This window comes from Pungitius pungitius, chromosome 14 (assembly GCF_949316345.1).
Source record: "Pungitius pungitius chromosome 14, fPunPun2.1, whole genome shotgun sequence".
Classification (NCBI taxonomy): Eukaryota; Metazoa; Chordata; class Actinopteri; order Perciformes; family Gasterosteidae; genus Pungitius; species Pungitius pungitius.
The window spans coordinates 19,033,650-19,052,624 of NC_084913.1; the positions used below are offsets into that span (position 1 = coordinate 19,033,650).

The 18,975-nt window shown below is 44.4% G+C and overlaps 23 non-coding genes and 1 pseudogene across 23 annotated transcripts; all 24 read left to right on the plus strand.

The window, feature by feature from the left end:
- The first annotated feature begins 698 nt into the window (after positions 1-698).
- On the plus strand, positions 699-814 carry LOC134104418 (U5 spliceosomal RNA). Its single transcript, XR_009941835.1, has one exon. It is a non-coding gene; the product is annotated as a U5 spliceosomal RNA (small nuclear RNA).
- Positions 815-1,437: 623 nt separating this feature from the next.
- Positions 1,438-1,628, plus strand: LOC134104277 (U2 spliceosomal RNA). Its single transcript, XR_009941715.1, has one exon. It is a non-coding gene; the product is annotated as a U2 spliceosomal RNA (small nuclear RNA).
- A 258-nt stretch (positions 1,629-1,886) lies between these two features.
- LOC134105050 (U1 spliceosomal RNA) lies at positions 1,887-2,050 on the plus strand. The gene has a single exon (XR_009942404.1). It is a non-coding gene; the product is annotated as a U1 spliceosomal RNA (small nuclear RNA).
- Positions 2,051-3,098: 1,048 nt separating this feature from the next.
- On the plus strand, positions 3,099-3,214 carry LOC134104419 (U5 spliceosomal RNA). The gene has a single exon (XR_009941836.1). It is a non-coding gene; the product is annotated as a U5 spliceosomal RNA (small nuclear RNA).
- A 623-nt stretch (positions 3,215-3,837) lies between these two features.
- Positions 3,838-4,028, plus strand: LOC134104278 (U2 spliceosomal RNA). The gene has a single exon (XR_009941716.1). It is a non-coding gene; the product is annotated as a U2 spliceosomal RNA (small nuclear RNA).
- A 258-nt stretch (positions 4,029-4,286) lies between these two features.
- LOC134105051 (U1 spliceosomal RNA) lies at positions 4,287-4,450 on the plus strand. The gene has a single exon (XR_009942405.1). It is a non-coding gene; the product is annotated as a U1 spliceosomal RNA (small nuclear RNA).
- Positions 4,451-5,498: 1,048 nt separating this feature from the next.
- LOC134104420 (U5 spliceosomal RNA) lies at positions 5,499-5,614 on the plus strand. The gene has a single exon (XR_009941837.1). It is a non-coding gene; the product is annotated as a U5 spliceosomal RNA (small nuclear RNA).
- Positions 5,615-6,237: 623 nt separating this feature from the next.
- On the plus strand, positions 6,238-6,428 carry LOC134104279 (U2 spliceosomal RNA). Its single transcript, XR_009941717.1, has one exon. It is a non-coding gene; the product is annotated as a U2 spliceosomal RNA (small nuclear RNA).
- Positions 6,429-6,686: 258 nt separating this feature from the next.
- LOC134105052 (U1 spliceosomal RNA) lies at positions 6,687-6,850 on the plus strand. The gene has a single exon (XR_009942406.1). It is a non-coding gene; the product is annotated as a U1 spliceosomal RNA (small nuclear RNA).
- A 1,048-nt stretch (positions 6,851-7,898) lies between these two features.
- Positions 7,899-8,014, plus strand: LOC134104421 (U5 spliceosomal RNA). Its single transcript, XR_009941838.1, has one exon. It is a non-coding gene; the product is annotated as a U5 spliceosomal RNA (small nuclear RNA).
- Positions 8,015-8,637: 623 nt separating this feature from the next.
- LOC134104280 (U2 spliceosomal RNA) lies at positions 8,638-8,828 on the plus strand. The gene has a single exon (XR_009941718.1). It is a non-coding gene; the product is annotated as a U2 spliceosomal RNA (small nuclear RNA).
- Positions 8,829-9,086: 258 nt separating this feature from the next.
- Positions 9,087-9,250, plus strand: LOC134105053 (U1 spliceosomal RNA). Its single transcript, XR_009942407.1, has one exon. It is a non-coding gene; the product is annotated as a U1 spliceosomal RNA (small nuclear RNA).
- Positions 9,251-10,298: 1,048 nt separating this feature from the next.
- On the plus strand, positions 10,299-10,414 carry LOC134104422 (U5 spliceosomal RNA). Its single transcript, XR_009941839.1, has one exon. It is a non-coding gene; the product is annotated as a U5 spliceosomal RNA (small nuclear RNA).
- Positions 10,415-11,037: 623 nt separating this feature from the next.
- Positions 11,038-11,228, plus strand: LOC134104282 (U2 spliceosomal RNA). The gene has a single exon (XR_009941720.1). It is a non-coding gene; the product is annotated as a U2 spliceosomal RNA (small nuclear RNA).
- A 258-nt stretch (positions 11,229-11,486) lies between these two features.
- LOC134104229 (U1 spliceosomal RNA) lies at positions 11,487-11,650 on the plus strand. The gene has a single exon (XR_009941672.1). It is a non-coding gene; the product is annotated as a U1 spliceosomal RNA (small nuclear RNA).
- Positions 11,651-12,698: 1,048 nt separating this feature from the next.
- On the plus strand, positions 12,699-12,814 carry LOC134104425 (U5 spliceosomal RNA). The gene has a single exon (XR_009941841.1). It is a non-coding gene; the product is annotated as a U5 spliceosomal RNA (small nuclear RNA).
- A 623-nt stretch (positions 12,815-13,437) lies between these two features.
- On the plus strand, positions 13,438-13,628 carry LOC134104283 (U2 spliceosomal RNA). Its single transcript, XR_009941721.1, has one exon. It is a non-coding gene; the product is annotated as a U2 spliceosomal RNA (small nuclear RNA).
- A 258-nt stretch (positions 13,629-13,886) lies between these two features.
- Positions 13,887-14,050, plus strand: LOC134104231 (U1 spliceosomal RNA). Its single transcript, XR_009941673.1, has one exon. It is a non-coding gene; the product is annotated as a U1 spliceosomal RNA (small nuclear RNA).
- Positions 14,051-15,098: 1,048 nt separating this feature from the next.
- LOC134104426 (U5 spliceosomal RNA) lies at positions 15,099-15,214 on the plus strand. Its single transcript, XR_009941842.1, has one exon. It is a non-coding gene; the product is annotated as a U5 spliceosomal RNA (small nuclear RNA).
- A 623-nt stretch (positions 15,215-15,837) lies between these two features.
- LOC134104284 (U2 spliceosomal RNA) lies at positions 15,838-16,028 on the plus strand. The gene has a single exon (XR_009941722.1). It is a non-coding gene; the product is annotated as a U2 spliceosomal RNA (small nuclear RNA).
- A 258-nt stretch (positions 16,029-16,286) lies between these two features.
- Positions 16,287-16,450, plus strand: LOC134105054 (U1 spliceosomal RNA). Its single transcript, XR_009942408.1, has one exon. It is a non-coding gene; the product is annotated as a U1 spliceosomal RNA (small nuclear RNA).
- Positions 16,451-17,498: 1,048 nt separating this feature from the next.
- LOC134104427 (U5 spliceosomal RNA) lies at positions 17,499-17,614 on the plus strand. The gene has a single exon (XR_009941843.1). It is a non-coding gene; the product is annotated as a U5 spliceosomal RNA (small nuclear RNA).
- A 623-nt stretch (positions 17,615-18,237) lies between these two features.
- LOC134104377 (U2 spliceosomal RNA) lies at positions 18,238-18,416 on the plus strand (annotated as a pseudogene).
- A 258-nt stretch (positions 18,417-18,674) lies between these two features.
- On the plus strand, positions 18,675-18,838 carry LOC134104233 (U1 spliceosomal RNA). The gene has a single exon (XR_009941675.1). It is a non-coding gene; the product is annotated as a U1 spliceosomal RNA (small nuclear RNA).
- The last annotated feature ends 137 nt before the right edge of the window (positions 18,839-18,975 follow it).

The following is an 18,975-nucleotide window of genomic DNA, read 5'->3' on the forward strand; positions in this document are numbered from 1 at the left end:
GGCCCTGAGCTTGTGTGTGAAGTTTGCAGAGTGCGGCTGTCAGTCCAAGAATTTGTGAAACCGACCACTACAAACCGGGAAATGAGTTTGGATTTTGCCTGCAACTCTGTCTTGGTTGGTGCTGGGCTGCTGAAATTTGGACCAGCTCCTCCCGGGGCCCTCAGGGGGGCCACTGTAGATTTTGGGCCCAATAGGAGGTTCCCCTGGGGAAGCTCCCATTGACTCCCATTCAGTCCGAGTGTGTGTGTGTGCGTGCACGTGTGTACTTGCGTGCATGCTCTTCCCGTGGTGGCCCTGAGCCTGTGTGTGAAGTTTTCAGAGTGTTTTTGTGGTAGTTGGGGACTGCGTCCGCACTCTCCACTGATATTAGTGTCAAAGAAAAACCAGTGCTTTTAACTTGCACACATCTCTTTGAACTACTGTTGGTCCCCAAGATTGAGCTTCTTTGCCAACAATGGACCTGTTTACTCACCACTGGAGTGTTAAATCACTGAATGATTGTCTGAATTCACAGTAAACCAACAACATTTCAGGAGGGCCTTACAATTTTTGATTGAAAAGAAATCATAGATTTTTTGAGGAAAGGGGGCTGGGAAATGGGTTAGGCTTTGGACACCCGCAGCTCAACCACTCCCTACCGCAAGAGGGATTACTTGTTCCACAGGGATATAGGGCTGCCTTTCACCTGATTGTGCTACTGACTTTGGTTTCTCTTCAATACGCATAAGTCTTTCGCCTTTTACTAAAGACTTCCGTGGAGAGGAACAACAATGAGTTGACCTTATTTTTTGCCAGGCTCTGCTATTTGGCTAAGCCTCATGTACTTGTAAGAAAAATAAATTAGTAGGATGGAAGAGCCTGTCATTTGAGTAAACTTATTCCTGGAGTCTCTGGTTGAGCTTTGGATCAAGTCTCAAATTACTGTCTGAATTTAGAGTGAAATCAAGATTTAGGCAGGAGCTTACACTTTTGATTGCAAAAAAACCGAATGATTTTTGAGGGCTGTTTGGGGTTAGTTCCATTTTTAGACAGAGGTGCCTAAAAGTGAAATCACTCTCTGAATTATAAGTGAATTCAACAAGAGTTCATCAAGAGCTTACACTTTTGATTGGAAGGAATCAACAAGAGTTCATCAAGAGCTTACACTTTTGATTGGAAGGAACCAACAAGAGTTCATCAAGAGCTTACACTTTTGATTGGAAGGAACCAACAAGAGTTCATCAAGAGCTTACACTTTTGATTGGAAGGAATCAACAAGAGTTCATCAAGAGCTTACACTTTTGATTGGAAGGAAATCAAAGATTTTTAAGAATACAGGCTGCGTGGGGAGTGGGATGTTAAGTAACAGGCGACTGCCACGCCCATTTGTATGAGCCGCACCCTGACATTTGAGAGATGCGCTAGTCCGTTGGGTCTGGAGGCAAACATTCATGTGTCATCGCTTCTCGGCCTTTTGGCTAAGATCAAGTGTAGTATCTGTTCTTATCAGTTTAATATCTGATATGTCCTCTATATGAGGACTACATATTAAGCCGATTTTTAGCTCTGGGAGATGAAAAAGGGGCTTGCTCTGCTCACTCCAAGCATTGACCCGGTATTGCAGCACTTCCGGGAACGGTGCAACCTTTATCTTGTGAAAAAATAACTGGTGACCCAATTCATTGGTGTAGTCTAGGTAGTTGGTTTGCCTCTGTGTACAAGTCTCAACTGGCTGAGACTTTTGGCAAGCAACTGATATGTTTACTCATCAATTGTGCCTTTATTTTGCATTTCACACTGATCACTGATTTTAAATTCACTGATCTGTGAGGACGGTGCCATCTGGGAACCGTCACCCCAAGTGCTCTGTTTGGGAATACCACTCCTGTCTCTGTCACTACCAACTTATACTTACCTGGCAGGGGAGATACCATGATCACAAAGGTGGTTCACCCAGGGCGAGGCTCAGCCATTGCACTCCGGCTGTGTTGACCACTGCGAATTCCTCAAATGTGGGAATCTCGACTGCATAATTTGTGGTAGTGGGGGACTGCGTCCGCGCTCTCCCCTGATATTAGTGTCAAAGAAAAACCAGTGCTTTCCACTTGGACACATCTCTTTCAACTACTGTTGATCCCCAAGATTGAGCCTCTTTGCCAACAATGGACCAGTATACTCACCACTGGAGTGTTAAACCACTGAGTGATTGTCTGAATTAACAGTAAACCAACAACATTTCAGGAGGGCCTTACAATTTTTGATTGAAAAAAAATCAATGACTTTTGAGGTTTGTTTTTGGGTGATTCCATTTTCGGACAGAGGTGCCTGAAAGTGAAATCACTGTCTGAATTCAAAGTGAATTCAACAAGAGTTCATCAGGAGCTTGCACGTGTGTGCTCGTGTGCATGCTCTACCCATGGTGGCCCTGAGCTTGTGTGTGAAGTTTGCAGAGTGCGGCTGTCAGTCCAAGAATTTGTGAAACCGACCACTACAAACCGGGAAATGAGTTTGGATTTTGCCTGCAACTCTGTCTTGGTTGGTGCTGGGCTGCTGAAATTTGGACCAGCTCCTCCCGGGGCCCTCAGGGGGGCCACTGTAGATTTTGGGCCCAATAGGAGGTTCCCCTGGGGAAGCTCCCATTGACTCCCATTCAGTCCGAGTGTGTGTGTGTGCGTGCACGTGTGTACTTGCGTGCATGCTCTTCCCGTGGTGGCCCTGAGCCTGTGTGTGAAGTTTTCAGAGTGTTTTTGTGGTAGTTGGGGACTGCGTCCGCACTCTCCACTGATATTAGTGTCAAAGAAAAACCAGTGCTTTTAACTTGCACACATCTCTTTGAACTACTGTTGGTCCCCAAGATTGAGCTTCTTTGCCAACAATGGACCTGTTTACTCACCACTGGAGTGTTAAATCACTGAATGATTGTCTGAATTCACAGTAAACCAACAACATTTCAGGAGGGCCTTACAATTTTTGATTGAAAAGAAATCATAGATTTTTTGAGGAAAGGGGGCTGGGAAATGGGTTAGGCTTTGGACACCCGCAGCTCAACCACTCCCTACCGCAAGAGGGATTACTTGTTCCACAGGGATATAGGGCTGCCTTTCACCTGATTGTGCTACTGACTTTGGTTTCTCTTCAATACGCATAAGTCTTTCGCCTTTTACTAAAGACTTCCGTGGAGAGGAACAACAATGAGTTGACCTTATTTTTTGCCAGGCTCTGCTATTTGGCTAAGCCTCATGTACTTGTAAGAAAAATAAATTAGTAGGATGGAAGAGCCTGTCATTTGAGTAAACTTATTCCTGGAGTCTCTGGTTGAGCTTTGGATCAAGTCTCAAATTACTGTCTGAATTTAGAGTGAAATCAAGATTTAGGCAGGAGCTTACACTTTTGATTGCAAAAAAACCGAATGATTTTTGAGGGCTGTTTGGGGTTAGTTCCATTTTTAGACAGAGGTGCCTAAAAGTGAAATCACTCTCTGAATTATAAGTGAATTCAACAAGAGTTCATCAAGAGCTTACACTTTTGATTGGAAGGAATCAACAAGAGTTCATCAAGAGCTTACACTTTTGATTGGAAGGAACCAACAAGAGTTCATCAAGAGCTTACACTTTTGATTGGAAGGAACCAACAAGAGTTCATCAAGAGCTTACACTTTTGATTGGAAGGAATCAACAAGAGTTCATCAAGAGCTTACACTTTTGATTGGAAGGAAATCAAAGATTTTTAAGAATACAGGCTGCGTGGGGAGTGGGATGTTAAGTAACAGGCGACTGCCACGCCCATTTGTATGAGCCGCACCCTGACATTTGAGAGATGCGCTAGTCCGTTGGGTCTGGAGGCAAACATTCATGTGTCATCGCTTCTCGGCCTTTTGGCTAAGATCAAGTGTAGTATCTGTTCTTATCAGTTTAATATCTGATATGTCCTCTATATGAGGACTACATATTAAGCCGATTTTTAGCTCTGGGAGATGAAAAAGGGGCTTGCTCTGCTCACTCCAAGCATTGACCCGGTATTGCAGCACTTCCGGGAACGGTGCAACCTTTATCTTGTGAAAAAATAACTGGTGACCCAATTCATTGGTGTAGTCTAGGTAGTTGGTTTGCCTCTGTGTACAAGTCTCAACTGGCTGAGACTTTTGGCAAGCAACTGATATGTTTACTCATCAATTGTGCCTTTATTTTGCATTTCACACTGATCACTGATTTTAAATTCACTGATCTGTGAGGACGGTGCCATCTGGGAACCGTCACCCCAAGTGCTCTGTTTGGGAATACCACTCCTGTCTCTGTCACTACCAACTTATACTTACCTGGCAGGGGAGATACCATGATCACAAAGGTGGTTCACCCAGGGCGAGGCTCAGCCATTGCACTCCGGCTGTGTTGACCACTGCGAATTCCTCAAATGTGGGAATCTCGACTGCATAATTTGTGGTAGTGGGGGACTGCGTCCGCGCTCTCCCCTGATATTAGTGTCAAAGAAAAACCAGTGCTTTCCACTTGGACACATCTCTTTCAACTACTGTTGATCCCCAAGATTGAGCCTCTTTGCCAACAATGGACCAGTATACTCACCACTGGAGTGTTAAACCACTGAGTGATTGTCTGAATTAACAGTAAACCAACAACATTTCAGGAGGGCCTTACAATTTTTGATTGAAAAAAAATCAATGACTTTTGAGGTTTGTTTTTGGGTGATTCCATTTTCGGACAGAGGTGCCTGAAAGTGAAATCACTGTCTGAATTCAAAGTGAATTCAACAAGAGTTCATCAGGAGCTTGCACGTGTGTGCTCGTGTGCATGCTCTACCCATGGTGGCCCTGAGCTTGTGTGTGAAGTTTGCAGAGTGCGGCTGTCAGTCCAAGAATTTGTGAAACCGACCACTACAAACCGGGAAATGAGTTTGGATTTTGCCTGCAACTCTGTCTTGGTTGGTGCTGGGCTGCTGAAATTTGGACCAGCTCCTCCCGGGGCCCTCAGGGGGGCCACTGTAGATTTTGGGCCCAATAGGAGGTTCCCCTGGGGAAGCTCCCATTGACTCCCATTCAGTCCGAGTGTGTGTGTGTGCGTGCACGTGTGTACTTGCGTGCATGCTCTTCCCGTGGTGGCCCTGAGCCTGTGTGTGAAGTTTTCAGAGTGTTTTTGTGGTAGTTGGGGACTGCGTCCGCACTCTCCACTGATATTAGTGTCAAAGAAAAACCAGTGCTTTTAACTTGCACACATCTCTTTGAACTACTGTTGGTCCCCAAGATTGAGCTTCTTTGCCAACAATGGACCTGTTTACTCACCACTGGAGTGTTAAATCACTGAATGATTGTCTGAATTCACAGTAAACCAACAACATTTCAGGAGGGCCTTACAATTTTTGATTGAAAAGAAATCATAGATTTTTTGAGGAAAGGGGGCTGGGAAATGGGTTAGGCTTTGGACACCCGCAGCTCAACCACTCCCTACCGCAAGAGGGATTACTTGTTCCACAGGGATATAGGGCTGCCTTTCACCTGATTGTGCTACTGACTTTGGTTTCTCTTCAATACGCATAAGTCTTTCGCCTTTTACTAAAGACTTCCGTGGAGAGGAACAACAATGAGTTGACCTTATTTTTTGCCAGGCTCTGCTATTTGGCTAAGCCTCATGTACTTGTAAGAAAAATAAATTAGTAGGATGGAAGAGCCTGTCATTTGAGTAAACTTATTCCTGGAGTCTCTGGTTGAGCTTTGGATCAAGTCTCAAATTACTGTCTGAATTTAGAGTGAAATCAAGATTTAGACAGGAGCTTACACTTTTGATTGCAAAAAAACCGAATGATTTTTGAGGGCTGTTTGGGGTTAGTTCCATTTTTAGACAGAGGTGCCTAAAAGTGAAATCACTCTCTGAATTATAAGTGAATTCAACAAGAGTTCATCAAGAGCTTACACTTTTGATTGGAAGGAATCAACAAGAGTTCATCAAGAGCTTACACTTTTGATTGGAAGGAACCAACAAGAGTTCATCAAGAGCTTACACTTTTGATTGGAAGGAACCAACAAGAGTTCATCAAGAGCTTACACTTTTGATTGGAAGGAATCAACAAGAGTTCATCAAGAGCTTACACTTTTGATTGGAAGGAAATCAAAGATTTTTAAGAATACAGGCTGCGTGGGGAGTGGGATGTTAAGTAACAGGCGACTGCCACGCCCATTTGTATGAGCCGCACCCTGACATTTGAGAGATGCGCTAGTCCGTTGGGTCTGGAGGCAAACATTCATGTGTCATCGCTTCTCGGCCTTTTGGCTAAGATCAAGTGTAGTATCTGTTCTTATCAGTTTAATATCTGATATGTCCTCTATATGAGGACTACATATTAAGCCGATTTTTAGCTCTGGGAGATGAAAAAGGGGCTTGCTCTGCTCACTCCAAGCATTGACCCGGTATTGCAGCACTTCCGGGAACGGTGCAACCTTTATCTTGTGAAAAAATAACTGGTGACCCAATTCATTGGTGTAGTCTAGGTAGTTGGTTTGCCTCTGTGTACAAGTCTCAACTGGCTGAGACTTTTGGCAAGCAACTGATATGTTTACTCATCAATTGTGCCTTTATTTTGCATTTCACACTGATCACTGATTTTAAATTCACTGATCTGTGAGGACGGTGCCATCTGGGAACCGTCACCCCAAGTGCTCTGTTTGGGAATACCACTCCTGTCTCTGTCACTACCAACTTATACTTACCTGGCAGGGGAGATACCATGATCACAAAGGTGGTTCACCCAGGGCGAGGCTCAGCCATTGCACTCCGGCTGTGTTGACCACTGCGAATTCCTCAAATGTGGGAATCTCGACTGCATAATTTGTGGTAGTGGGGGACTGCGTCCGCGCTCTCCCCTGATATTAGTGTCAAAGAAAAACCAGTGCTTTCCACTTGGACACATCTCTTTCAACTACTGTTGATCCCCAAGATTGAGCCTCTTTGCCAACAATGGACCAGTATACTCACCACTGGAGTGTTAAACCACTGAGTGATTGTCTGAATTAACAGTAAACCAACAACATTTCAGGAGGGCCTTACAATTTTTGATTGAAAAAAAATCAATGACTTTTGAGGTTTGTTTTTGGGTGATTCCATTTTCGGACAGAGGTGCCTGAAAGTGAAATCACTGTCTGAATTCAAAGTGAATTCAACAAGAGTTCATCAGGAGCTTGCACGTGTGTGCTCGTGTGCATGCTCTACCCATGGTGGCCCTGAGCTTGTGTGTGAAGTTTGCAGAGTGCGGCTGTCAGTCCAAGAATTTGTGAAACCGACCACTACAAACCGGGAAATGAGTTTGGATTTTGCCTGCAACTCTGTCTTGGTTGGTGCTGGGCTGCTGAAATTTGGACCAGCTCCTCCCGGGGCCCTCAGGGGGGCCACTGTAGATTTTGGGCCCAATAGGAGGTTCCCCTGGGGAAGCTCCCATTGACTCCCATTCAGTCCGAGTGTGTGTGTGTGCGTGCACGTGTGTACTTGCGTGCATGCTCTTCCCGTGGTGGCCCTGAGCCTGTGTGTGAAGTTTTCAGAGTGTTTTTGTGGTAGTTGGGGACTGCGTCCGCACTCTCCACTGATATTAGTGTCAAAGAAAAACCAGTGCTTTTAACTTGCACACATCTCTTTGAACTACTGTTGGTCCCCAAGATTGAGCTTCTTTGCCAACAATGGACCTGTTTACTCACCACTGGAGTGTTAAATCACTGAATGATTGTCTGAATTCACAGTAAACCAACAACATTTCAGGAGGGCCTTACAATTTTTGATTGAAAAGAAATCATAGATTTTTTGAGGAAAGGGGGCTGGGAAATGGGTTAGGCTTTGGACACCCGCAGCTCAACCACTCCCTACCGCAAGAGGGATTACTTGTTCCACAGGGATATAGGGCTGCCTTTCACCTGATTGTGCTACTGACTTTGGTTTCTCTTCAATACGCATAAGTCTTTCGCCTTTTACTAAAGACTTCCGTGGAGAGGAACAACAATGAGTTGACCTTATTTTTTGCCAGGCTCTGCTATTTGGCTAAGCCTCATGTACTTGTAAGAAAAATAAATTAGTAGGATGGAAGAGCCTGTCATTTGAGTAAACTTATTCCTGGAGTCTCTGGTTGAGCTTTGGATCAAGTCTCAAATTACTGTCTGAATTTAGAGTGAAATCAAGATTTAGGCAGGAGCTTACACTTTTGATTGCAAAAAAACCGAATGATTTTTGAGGGCTGTTTGGGGTTAGTTCCATTTTTAGACAGAGGTGCCTAAAAGTGAAATCACTCTCTGAATTATAAGTGAATTCAACAAGAGTTCATCAAGAGCTTACACTTTTGATTGGAAGGAATCAACAAGAGTTCATCAAGAGCTTACACTTTTGATTGGAAGGAACCAACAAGAGTTCATCAAGAGCTTACACTTTTGATTGGAAGGAACCAACAAGAGTTCATCAAGAGCTTACACTTTTGATTGGAAGGAATCAACAAGAGTTCATCAAGAGCTTACACTTTTGATTGGAAGGAAATCAAAGATTTTTAAGAATACAGGCTGCGTGGGGAGTGGGATGTTAAGTAACAGGCGACTGCCACGCCCATTTGTATGAGCCGCACCCTGACATTTGAGAGATGCGCTAGTCCGTTGGGTCTGGAGGCAAACATTCATGTGTCATCGCTTCTCGGCCTTTTGGCTAAGATCAAGTGTAGTATCTGTTCTTATCAGTTTAATATCTGATATGTCCTCTATATGAGGACTACATATTAAGCCGATTTTTAGCTCTGGGAGATGAAAAAGGGGCTTGCTCTGCTCACTCCAAGCATTGACCCGGTATTGCAGCACTTCCGGGAACGGTGCAACCTTTATCTTGTGAAAAAATAACTGGTGACCCAATTCATTGGTGTAGTCTAGGTAGTTGGTTTGCCTCTGTGTACAAGTCTCAACTGGCTGAGACTTTTGGCAAGCAACTGATATGTTTACTCATCAATTGTGCCTTTATTTTGCATTTCACACTGATCACTGATTTTAAATTCACTGATCTGTGAGGACGGTGCCATCTGGGAACCGTCACCCCAAGTGCTCTGTTTGGGAATACCACTCCTGTCTCTGTCACTACCAACTTATACTTACCTGGCAGGGGAGATACCATGATCACAAAGGTGGTTCACCCAGGGCGAGGCTCAGCCATTGCACTCCGGCTGTGTTGACCACTGCGAATTCCTCAAATGTGGGAATCTCGACTGCATAATTTGTGGTAGTGGGGGACTGCGTCCGCGCTCTCCCCTGATATTAGTGTCAAAGAAAAACCAGTGCTTTCCACTTGGACACATCTCTTTCAACTACTGTTGATCCCCAAGATTGAGCCTCTTTGCCAACAATGGACCAGTATACTCACCACTGGAGTGTTAAACCACTGAGTGATTGTCTGAATTAACAGTAAACCAACAACATTTCAGGAGGGCCTTACAATTTTTGATTGAAAAAAAATCAATGACTTTTGAGGTTTGTTTTTGGGTGATTCCATTTTCGGACAGAGGTGCCTGAAAGTGAAATCACTGTCTGAATTCAAAGTGAATTCAACAAGAGTTCATCAGGAGCTTGCACGTGTGTGCTCGTGTGCATGCTCTACCCATGGTGGCCCTGAGCTTGTGTGTGAAGTTTGCAGAGTGCGGCTGTCAGTCCAAGAATTTGTGAAACCGACCACTACAAACCGGGAAATGAGTTTGGATTTTGCCTGCAACTCTGTCTTGGTTGGTGCTGGGCTGCTGAAATTTGGACCAGCTCCTCCCGGGGCCCTCAGGGGGGCCACTGTAGATTTTGGGCCCAATAGGAGGTTCCCCTGGGGAAGCTCCCATTGACTCCCATTCAGTCCGAGTGTGTGTGTGTGCGTGCACGTGTGTACTTGCGTGCATGCTCTTCCCGTGGTGGCCCTGAGCCTGTGTGTGAAGTTTTCAGAGTGTTTTTGTGGTAGTTGGGGACTGCGTCCGCACTCTCCACTGATATTAGTGTCAAAGAAAAACCAGTGCTTTTAACTTGCACACATCTCTTTGAACTACTGTTGGTCCCCAAGATTGAGCTTCTTTGCCAACAATGGACCTGTTTACTCACCACTGGAGTGTTAAATCACTGAATGATTGTCTGAATTCACAGTAAACCAACAACATTTCAGGAGGGCCTTACAATTTTTGATTGAAAAGAAATCATAGATTTTTTGAGGAAAGGGGGCTGGGAAATGGGTTAGGCTTTGGACACCCGCAGCTCAACCACTCCCTACCGCAAGAGGGATTACTTGTTCCACAGGGATATAGGGCTGCCTTTCACCTGATTGTGCTACTGACTTTGGTTTCTCTTCAATACGCATAAGTCTTTCGCCTTTTACTAAAGACTTCCGTGGAGAGGAACAACAATGAGTTGACCTTATTTTTTGCCAGGCTCTGCTATTTGGCTAAGCCTCATGTACTTGTAAGAAAAATAAATTAGTAGGATGGAAGAGCCTGTCATTTGAGTAAACTTATTCCTGGAGTCTCTGGTTGAGCTTTGGATCAAGTCTCAAATTACTGTCTGAATTTAGAGTGAAATCAAGATTTAGGCAGGAGCTTACACTTTTGATTGCAAAAAAACCGAATGATTTTTGAGGGCTGTTTGGGGTTAGTTCCATTTTTAGACAGAGGTGCCTAAAAGTGAAATCACTCTCTGAATTATAAGTGAATTCAACAAGAGTTCATCAAGAGCTTACACTTTTGATTGGAAGGAATCAACAAGAGTTCATCAAGAGCTTACACTTTTGATTGGAAGGAACCAACAAGAGTTCATCAAGAGCTTACACTTTTGATTGGAAGGAACCAACAAGAGTTCATCAAGAGCTTACACTTTTGATTGGAAGGAATCAACAAGAGTTCATCAAGAGCTTACACTTTTGATTGGAAGGAAATCAAAGATTTTTAAGAATACAGGCTGCGTGGGGAGTGGGATGTTAAGTAACAGGCGACTGCCACGCCCATTTGTATGAGCCGCACCCTGACATTTGAGAGATGCGCTAGTCCGTTGGGTCTGGAGGCAAACATTCATGTGTCATCGCTTCTCGGCCTTTTGGCTAAGATCAAGTGTAGTATCTGTTCTTATCAGTTTAATATCTGATATGTCCTCTATATGAGGACTACATATTAAGCCGATTTTTAGCTCTGGGAGATGAAAAAGGGGCTTGCTCTGCTCACTCCAAGCATTGACCCGGTATTGCAGCACTTCCGGGAACGGTGCAACCTTTATCTTGTGAAAAAATAACTGGTGACCCAATTCATTGGTGTAGTCTAGGTAGTTGGTTTGCCTCTGTGTACAAGTCTCAACTGGCTGAGACTTTTGGCAAGCAACTGATATGTTTACTCATCAATTGTGCCTTTATTTTGCATTTCACACTGATCACTGATTTTAAATTCACTGATCTGTGAGGACGGTGCCATCTGGGAACCGTCACCCCAAGTGCTCTGTTTGGGAATACCACTCCTGTCTCTGTCACTACCAACTTATACTTACCTGGCAGGGGAGATACCATGATCACAAAGGTGGTTCACCCAGGGCGAGGCTCAGCCATTGCACTCCGGCTGTGTTGACCACTGCGAATTCCTCAAATGTGGGAATCTCGACTGCATAATTTGTGGTAGTGGGGGACTGCGTCTGCGCTCTCCCCTGATATTAGTGTCAAAGAAAAACCAGTGCTTTCCACTTGGACACATCTCTTTCAACTACTGTTGATCCCCAAGATTGAGCCTCTTTGCCAACAATGGACCAGTATACTCACCACTGGAGTGTTAAACCACTGAGTGATTGTTTGAATTAACAGTAAACCAACAACATTTCAGGAGGGCCTTACAATTTTTGATTGAAAAAAAATCAATGACTTTTGAGGTTTGTTTTTGGGTGATTCCATTTTCGGACAGAGGTGCCTGAAAGTGAAATCACTGTCTGAATTCAAAGTGAATTCAACAAGAGTTCATCAGGAGCTTGCACGTGTGTGCTCGTGTGCATGCTCTACCCATGGTGGCCCTGAGCTTGTGTGTGAAGTTTGCAGAGTGCGGCTGTCAGTCCAAGAATTTGTGAAACCGACCACTACAAACCGGGAAATGAGTTTGGATTTTGCCTGCAACTCTGTCTTGGTTGGTGCTGGGCTGCTGAAATTTGGACCAGCTCCTCCCGGGGCCCTCAGGGGGGCCACTGTAGATTTTGGGCCCAATAGGAGGTTCCCCTGGGGAAGCTCCCATTGACTCCCATTCAGTCCGAGTGTGTGTGTGTGCGTGCACGTGTGTACTTGCGTGCATGCTCTTCCCGTGGTGGCCCTGAGCCTGTGTGTGAAGTTTTCAGAGTGTTTTTGTGGTAGTTGGGGACTGCGTCCGCACTCTCCACTGATATTAGTGTCAAAGAAAAACCAGTGCTTTTAACTTGCACACATCTCTTTGAACTACTGTTGGTCCCCAAGATTGAGCTTCTTTGCCAACAATGGACCTGTTTACTCACCACTGGAGTGTTAAATCACTGAATGATTGTCTGAATTCACAGTAAACCAACAACATTTCAGGAGGGCCTTACAATTTTTGATTGAAAAGAAATCATAGATTTTTTGAGGAAAGGGGGCTGGGAAATGGGTTAGGCTTTGGACACCCGCAGCTCAACCACTCCCTACCGCAAGAGGGATTACTTGTTCCACAGGGATATAGGGCTGCCTTTCACCTGATTGTGCTACTGACTTTGGTTTCTCTTCAATACGCATAAGTCTTTCGCCTTTTACTAAAGACTTCCGTGGAGAGGAACAACAATGAGTTGACCTTATTTTTTGCCAGGCTCTGCTATTTGGCTAAGCCTCATGTACTTGTAAGAAAAATAAATTAGTAGGATGGAAGAGCCTGTCATTTGAGTAAACTTATTCCTGGAGTCTCTGGTTGAGCTTTGGATCAAGTCTCAAATTACTGTCTGAATTTAGAGTGAAATCAAGATTTAGACAGGAGCTTACACTTTTGATTGCAAAAAAACCGAATGATTTTTGAGGGCTGTTTGGGGTTAGTTCCATTTTTAGACAGAGGTGCCTAAAAGTGAAATCACTCTCTGAATTATAAGTGAATTCAACAAGAGTTCATCAAGAGCTTACACTTTTGATTGGAAGGAATCAACAAGAGTTCATCAAGAGCTTACACTTTTGATTGGAAGGAACCAACAAGAGTTCATCAAGAGCTTACACTTTTGATTGGAAGGAACCAACAAGAGTTCATCAAGAGCTTACACTTTTGATTGGAAGGAATCAACAAGAGTTCATCAAGAGCTTACACTTTTGATTGGAAGGAAATCAAAGATTTTTAAGAATACAGGCTGCGTGGGGAGTGGGATGTTAAGTAACAGGCGACTGCCACGCCCATTTGTATGAGCCGCACCCTGACATTTGAGAGATGCGCTAGTCCGTTGGGTCTGGAGGCAAACATTCATGTGTCATCGCTTCTCGGCCTTTTGGCTAAGATCAAGTGTAGTATCTGTTCTTATCAGTTTAATATCTGATATGTCCTCTATATGAGGACTACATATTAAGCCGATTTTTAGCTCTGGGAGATGAAAAAGGGGCTTGCTCTGCTCACTCCAAGCATTGACCCGGTATTGCAGCACTTCCGGGAACGGTGCAACCTTTATCTTGTGAAAAAATAACTGGTGACCCAATTCATTGGTGTAGTCTAGGTAGTTGGTTTGCCTCTGTGTACAAGTCTCAACTGGCTGAGACTTTTGGCAAGCAACTGATATGTTTACTCATCAATTGTGCCTTTATTTTGCATTTCACACTGATCACTGATTTTAAATTCACTGATCTGTGAGGACGGTGCCATCTGGGAACCGTCACCCCAAGTGCTCTGTTTGGGAATACCACTCCTGTCTCTGTCACTACCAACTTATACTTACCTGGCAGGGGAGATACCATGATCACAAAGGTGGTTCACCCAGGGCGAGGCTCAGCCATTGCACTCCGGCTGTGTTGACCACTGCGAATTCCTCAAATGTGGGAATCTCGACTGCATAATTTGTGGTAGTGGGGGACTGCGTCTGCGCTCTCCCCTGATATTAGTGTCAAAGAAAAACCAGTGCTTTCCACTTGGACACATCTCTTTCAACTACTGTTGATCCCCAAGATTGAGCCTCTTTGCCAACAATGGACCAGTATACTCACCACTGGAGTGTTAAACCACTGAGTGATTGTTTGAATTAACAGTAAACCAACAACATTTCAGGAGGGCCTTACAATTTTTGATTGAAAAAAAATCAATGACTTTTGAGGTTTGTTTTTGGGTGATTCCATTTTCGGACAGAGGTGCCTGAAAGTGAAATCACTGTCTGAATTCAAAGTGAATTCAACAAGAGTTCATCAGGAGCTTGCACGTGTGTGCTCGTGTGCATGCTCTACCCATGGTGGCCCTGAGCTTGTGTGTGAAGTTTGCAGAGTGCGGCTGTCAGTCCAAGAATTTGTGAAACCGACCACTACAAACCGGGAAATGAGTTTGGATTTTGCCTGCAACTCTGTCTTGGTTGGTGCTGGGCTGCTGAAATTTGGACCAGCTCCTCCCGGGGCCCTCAGGGGGGCCACTGTAGATTTTGGGCCCAATAGGAGGTTCCCCTGGGGAAGCTCCCATTGACTCCCATTCAGTCCGAGTGTGTGTGTGTGCGTGCACGTGTGTACTTGCGTGCATGCTCTTCCCGTGGTGGCCCTGAGCCTGTGTGTGAAGTTTTCAGAGTGTTTTTGTGGTAGTTGGGGACTGCGTCCGCACTCTCCACTGATATTAGTGTCAAAGAAAAACCAGTGCTTTTAACTTGCACACATCTCTTTGAACTACTGTTGGTCCCCAAGATTGAGCTTCTTTGCCAACAATGGACCTGTTTACTCACCACTGGAGTGTTAAATCACTGAATGATTGTCTGAATTCACAGTAAACCAACAACATTTCAGGAGGGCCTTACAATTTTTGATTGAAAAGAAATCATAGATTTTTTGAGGAAAGGGGGCTGGGAAATGGGTTAGGCTTTGGACACCCGCAGCTCAACCACTCCCTACCGCAAGAGGGATTACTTGTTCCACAGGGATATAGGGCTGCCTTTCACCTGATTGTGCTACTGACTTTGGTTTCTCTTCAATACGCATAAGTCTTTCGCCTTTTACTAAAGACTTCCGTGGAGAGGAACAACAATGAGTTGACCTTATTTTTTGCCAGGCTCTGCTATTTGGCTAAGCCTCATGTACTTGTAAGAAAAATAAATTAGTAGGATGGAAGAGCCTGTCATTTGAGTAAACTTATTCCTGGAGTCTCTGGTTGAGCTTTGGATCAAGTCTCAAATTACTGTCTGAATTTAGAGTGAAATCAAGATTTAGACAGGAGCTTACACTTTTGATTGCAAAAAAACCGAATGATTTTTGAGGGCTGTTTGGGGTTAGTTCCATTTTTAGACAGAGGTGCCTAAAAGTGAAATCACTCTCTGAATTATAAGTGAATTCAACAAGAGTTCATCAAGAGCTTACACTTTTGATTGGAAGGAATCAACAAGAGTTCATCAAGAGCTTACACTTTTGATTGGAAGGAACCAACAAGAGTTCATCAAGAGCTTACACTTTTGATTGGAAGGAACCAACAAGAGTTCATCAAGAGCTTACACTTTTGATTGGAAGGAATCAACAAGAGTTCATCAAGAGCTTACACTTTTGATTGGAAGGAAATCAAAGATTTTTAAGAATACAGGCTGCGTGGGGAGTGGGATGTTAAGTAACAGGCGACTGCCACGCCCATTTGTATGAGCCGCACCCTGACATTTGAGAGATGCGCTAGTCCGTTGGGTCTGGAGGCAAACATTCATGTGTCATCGCTTCTCGGCCTTTTGGCTAAGATCAAGTGTAGTATCTGTTCTTATCAGTTTAATATCTGATATGTCCTCTATATGAGGACTACATATTAAGCCGATTTTTAGCTCTGGGAGATGAAAAAGGGGCTTGCTCTGCTCACTCCAAGCATTGACCCGGTATTGCAGCACTTCCGGGAACGGTGCAACCTTTATCTTGTGAAAAAATAACTGGTGACCCAATTCATTGGTGTAGTCTAGGTAGTTGGTTTGCCTCTGTGTACAAGTCTCAACTGGCTGAGACTTTTGGCAAGCAACTGATATGTTTACTCATCAATTGTGCCTTTATTTTGCATTTCACACTGATCACTGATTTTAAATTCACTGATCTGTGAGGACGGTGCCATCTGGGAACCGTCACCCCAAGTGCTCTGTTTGGGAATACCACTCCTGTCTCTGTCACTACCAACTTATACTTACCTGGCAGGGGAGATACCATGATCACAAAGGTGGTTCACCCAGGGCGAGGCTCAGCCATTGCACTCCGGCTGTGTTGACCACTGCGAATTCCTCAAATGTGGGAATCTCGACTGCATAATTTGTGGTAGTGGGGGACTGCGTCCGCGCTCTCCCCTGATATTAGTGTCAAAGAAAAACCAGTGCTTTCCACTTGGACACATCTCTTTCAACTACTGTTGATCCCCAAGATTGAGCCTCTTTGCCAACAATGGACCAGTATACTCACCACTGGAGTGTTAAACCACTGAGTGATTGTCTGAATTAACAGTAAACCAACAACATTTCAGGAGGGCCTTACAATTTTTGATTGAAAAAAAATCAATGACTTTTGAGGTTTGTTTTTGGGTGATTCCATTTTCGGACAGAGGTGCCTGAAAGTGAAATCACTGTCTGAATTCAAAGTGAATTCAACAAGAGTTCATCAGGAGCTTGCACGTGTGTGCTCGTGTGCATGCTCTACCCATGGTGGCCCTGAGCTTGTGTGTGAAGTTTGCAGAGTGCGGCTGTCAGTCCAAGAATTTGTGAAACCGACCACTACAAACCGGGAAATGAGTTTGGATTTTGCCTGCAACTCTGTCTTGGTTGGTGCTGGGCTGCTGAAATTTGGACCAGCTCCTCCCGGGGCCCTCAGGGGGGCCACTGTAGATTTTGGGCCCAATAGGAGGTTCCCCTGGGGAAGCTCCCATTGACTCCCATTCAGTCCGAGTGTGTGTGTGTGCGTGCACGTGTGTACTTGCGTGCATGCTCTTCCCGTGGTGGCCCTGAGCCTGTGTGTGAAGTTTTCAGAGTGTTTTTGTGGTAGTTGGGGACTGCGTCCGCACTCTCCACTGATATTAGTGTCAAAGAAAAACCAGTGCTTTTAACTTGCACACATCTCTTTGAACTACTGTTGGTCCCCAAGATTGAGCTTCTTTGCCAACAATGGACCTGTTTACTCACCACTGGAGTGTTAAATCACTGAATGATTGTCTGAATTCACAGTAAACCAACAACATTTCAGGAGGGCCTTACAATTTTTGATTGAAAAGAAATCATAGATTTTTTGAGGAAAGGGGGCTGGGAAATGGGTTAGGCTTTGGACACCCGCAGCTCAACCACTCCCTACCGCAAGAGGGATTACTTGTTCCACAGGGATATAGGGCTGCCTTTCACCTGATTGTGCTACTGACTTTGGTTTCTCTTCAATACGCATAAGTCTTTCGCCTTTTACTAAAGACTTCCGTGGAGAGGAACAACAATGAGTTGACCTTATTTTTTGCCAGGCTCTGCTATTTGGCTAAGCCTCATGTACTTGTAAGAAAAATAAATTAGTAGGATGGAAGAGCCTGTCATTTGAGTAAACTTATTCCTGGAGTCTCTGGTTGAGCTTTGGATCAAGTCTCAAATTACTGTCTGAATTTAGAGTGAAATCAAGATTTAGGCAGGAGCTTACACTTTTGATTGCAAAAAAACCGAATGATTTTTGAGGGCTGTTTGGGGTTAGTTCCATTTTTAGACAGAGGTGCCTAAAAGTGAAATCACTCTCTGAATTATAAGTGAATTCAACAAGAGTTCATCAAGAGCTTACACTTTTGATTGGAAGGAATCAACAAGAGTTCATCAAGAGCTTACACTTTTGATTGGAAGGAACCAACAAGAGTTCATCAAGAGCTTACACTTTTGATTGGAAGGAACCAACAAGAGTTCATCAAGAGCTTACACTTTTGATTGGAAGGAATCAACAAGAGTTCATCAAGAGCTTACACTTTTGATTGGAAGGAAATCAAAGATTTTTAAGAATACAGGCTGCGTGGGGAGTGGGATGTTAAGTAACAGGCGACTGCCACGCCCATTTGTATGAGCCGCACCCTGACATTTGAGAGATGCGCTAGTCCGTTGGGTCTGGAGGCAAACATTCATGTGTCATCGCTTCTCGGCCTTTTGGCTAAGATCAAGTGTAGTATCTGTTCTTATCAGTTTAATATCTGATATGTCCTCTATATGAGGACTACATATTAAGCCGATTTTTAGCTCTGGGAGATGAAAAAGGGGCTTGCTCTGCTCACTCCAAGCATTGAGCACTTCCGGGAACGGTGCAACCTTTATCTTGTGAAAAAATAACTGGTGACCCAATTCATTGGTGTAGTCTAGGTAGTTGGTTTGCCTCTGTGTACAAGTCTCAACTGGCTGAGACTTTTGGCAAGCAACTGATATGTTTACTCATCAATTGTGCCTTTATTTTGCATTTCACACTGATCACTGATTTTAAATTCACTGATCTGTGAGGACGGTGCCATCTGGGAACCGTCACCCCAAGTGCTCTGTTTGGGAATACCACTCCTGTCTCTGTCACTACCAACTTATACTTACCTGGCAGGGGAGATACCATGATCACAAAGGTGGTTCACCCAGGGCGAGGCTCAGCCATTGCACTCCGGCTGTGTTGACCACTGCGAATTCCTCAAATGTGGGAATCTCGACTGCATAATTTGTGGTAGTGGGGGACTGCGTCTGCGCTCTCCCCTGATATTAGTGTCAAAGAAAAACCAGTGCTTTCCACTTGGACACATCTCTTTCAACTACTGTTGATCCCCAAGATTGAGCCTCTTTGCCAACAATGGACCAGTATACTCACCACTGGAGTGTTAAACCACTGAGTGATT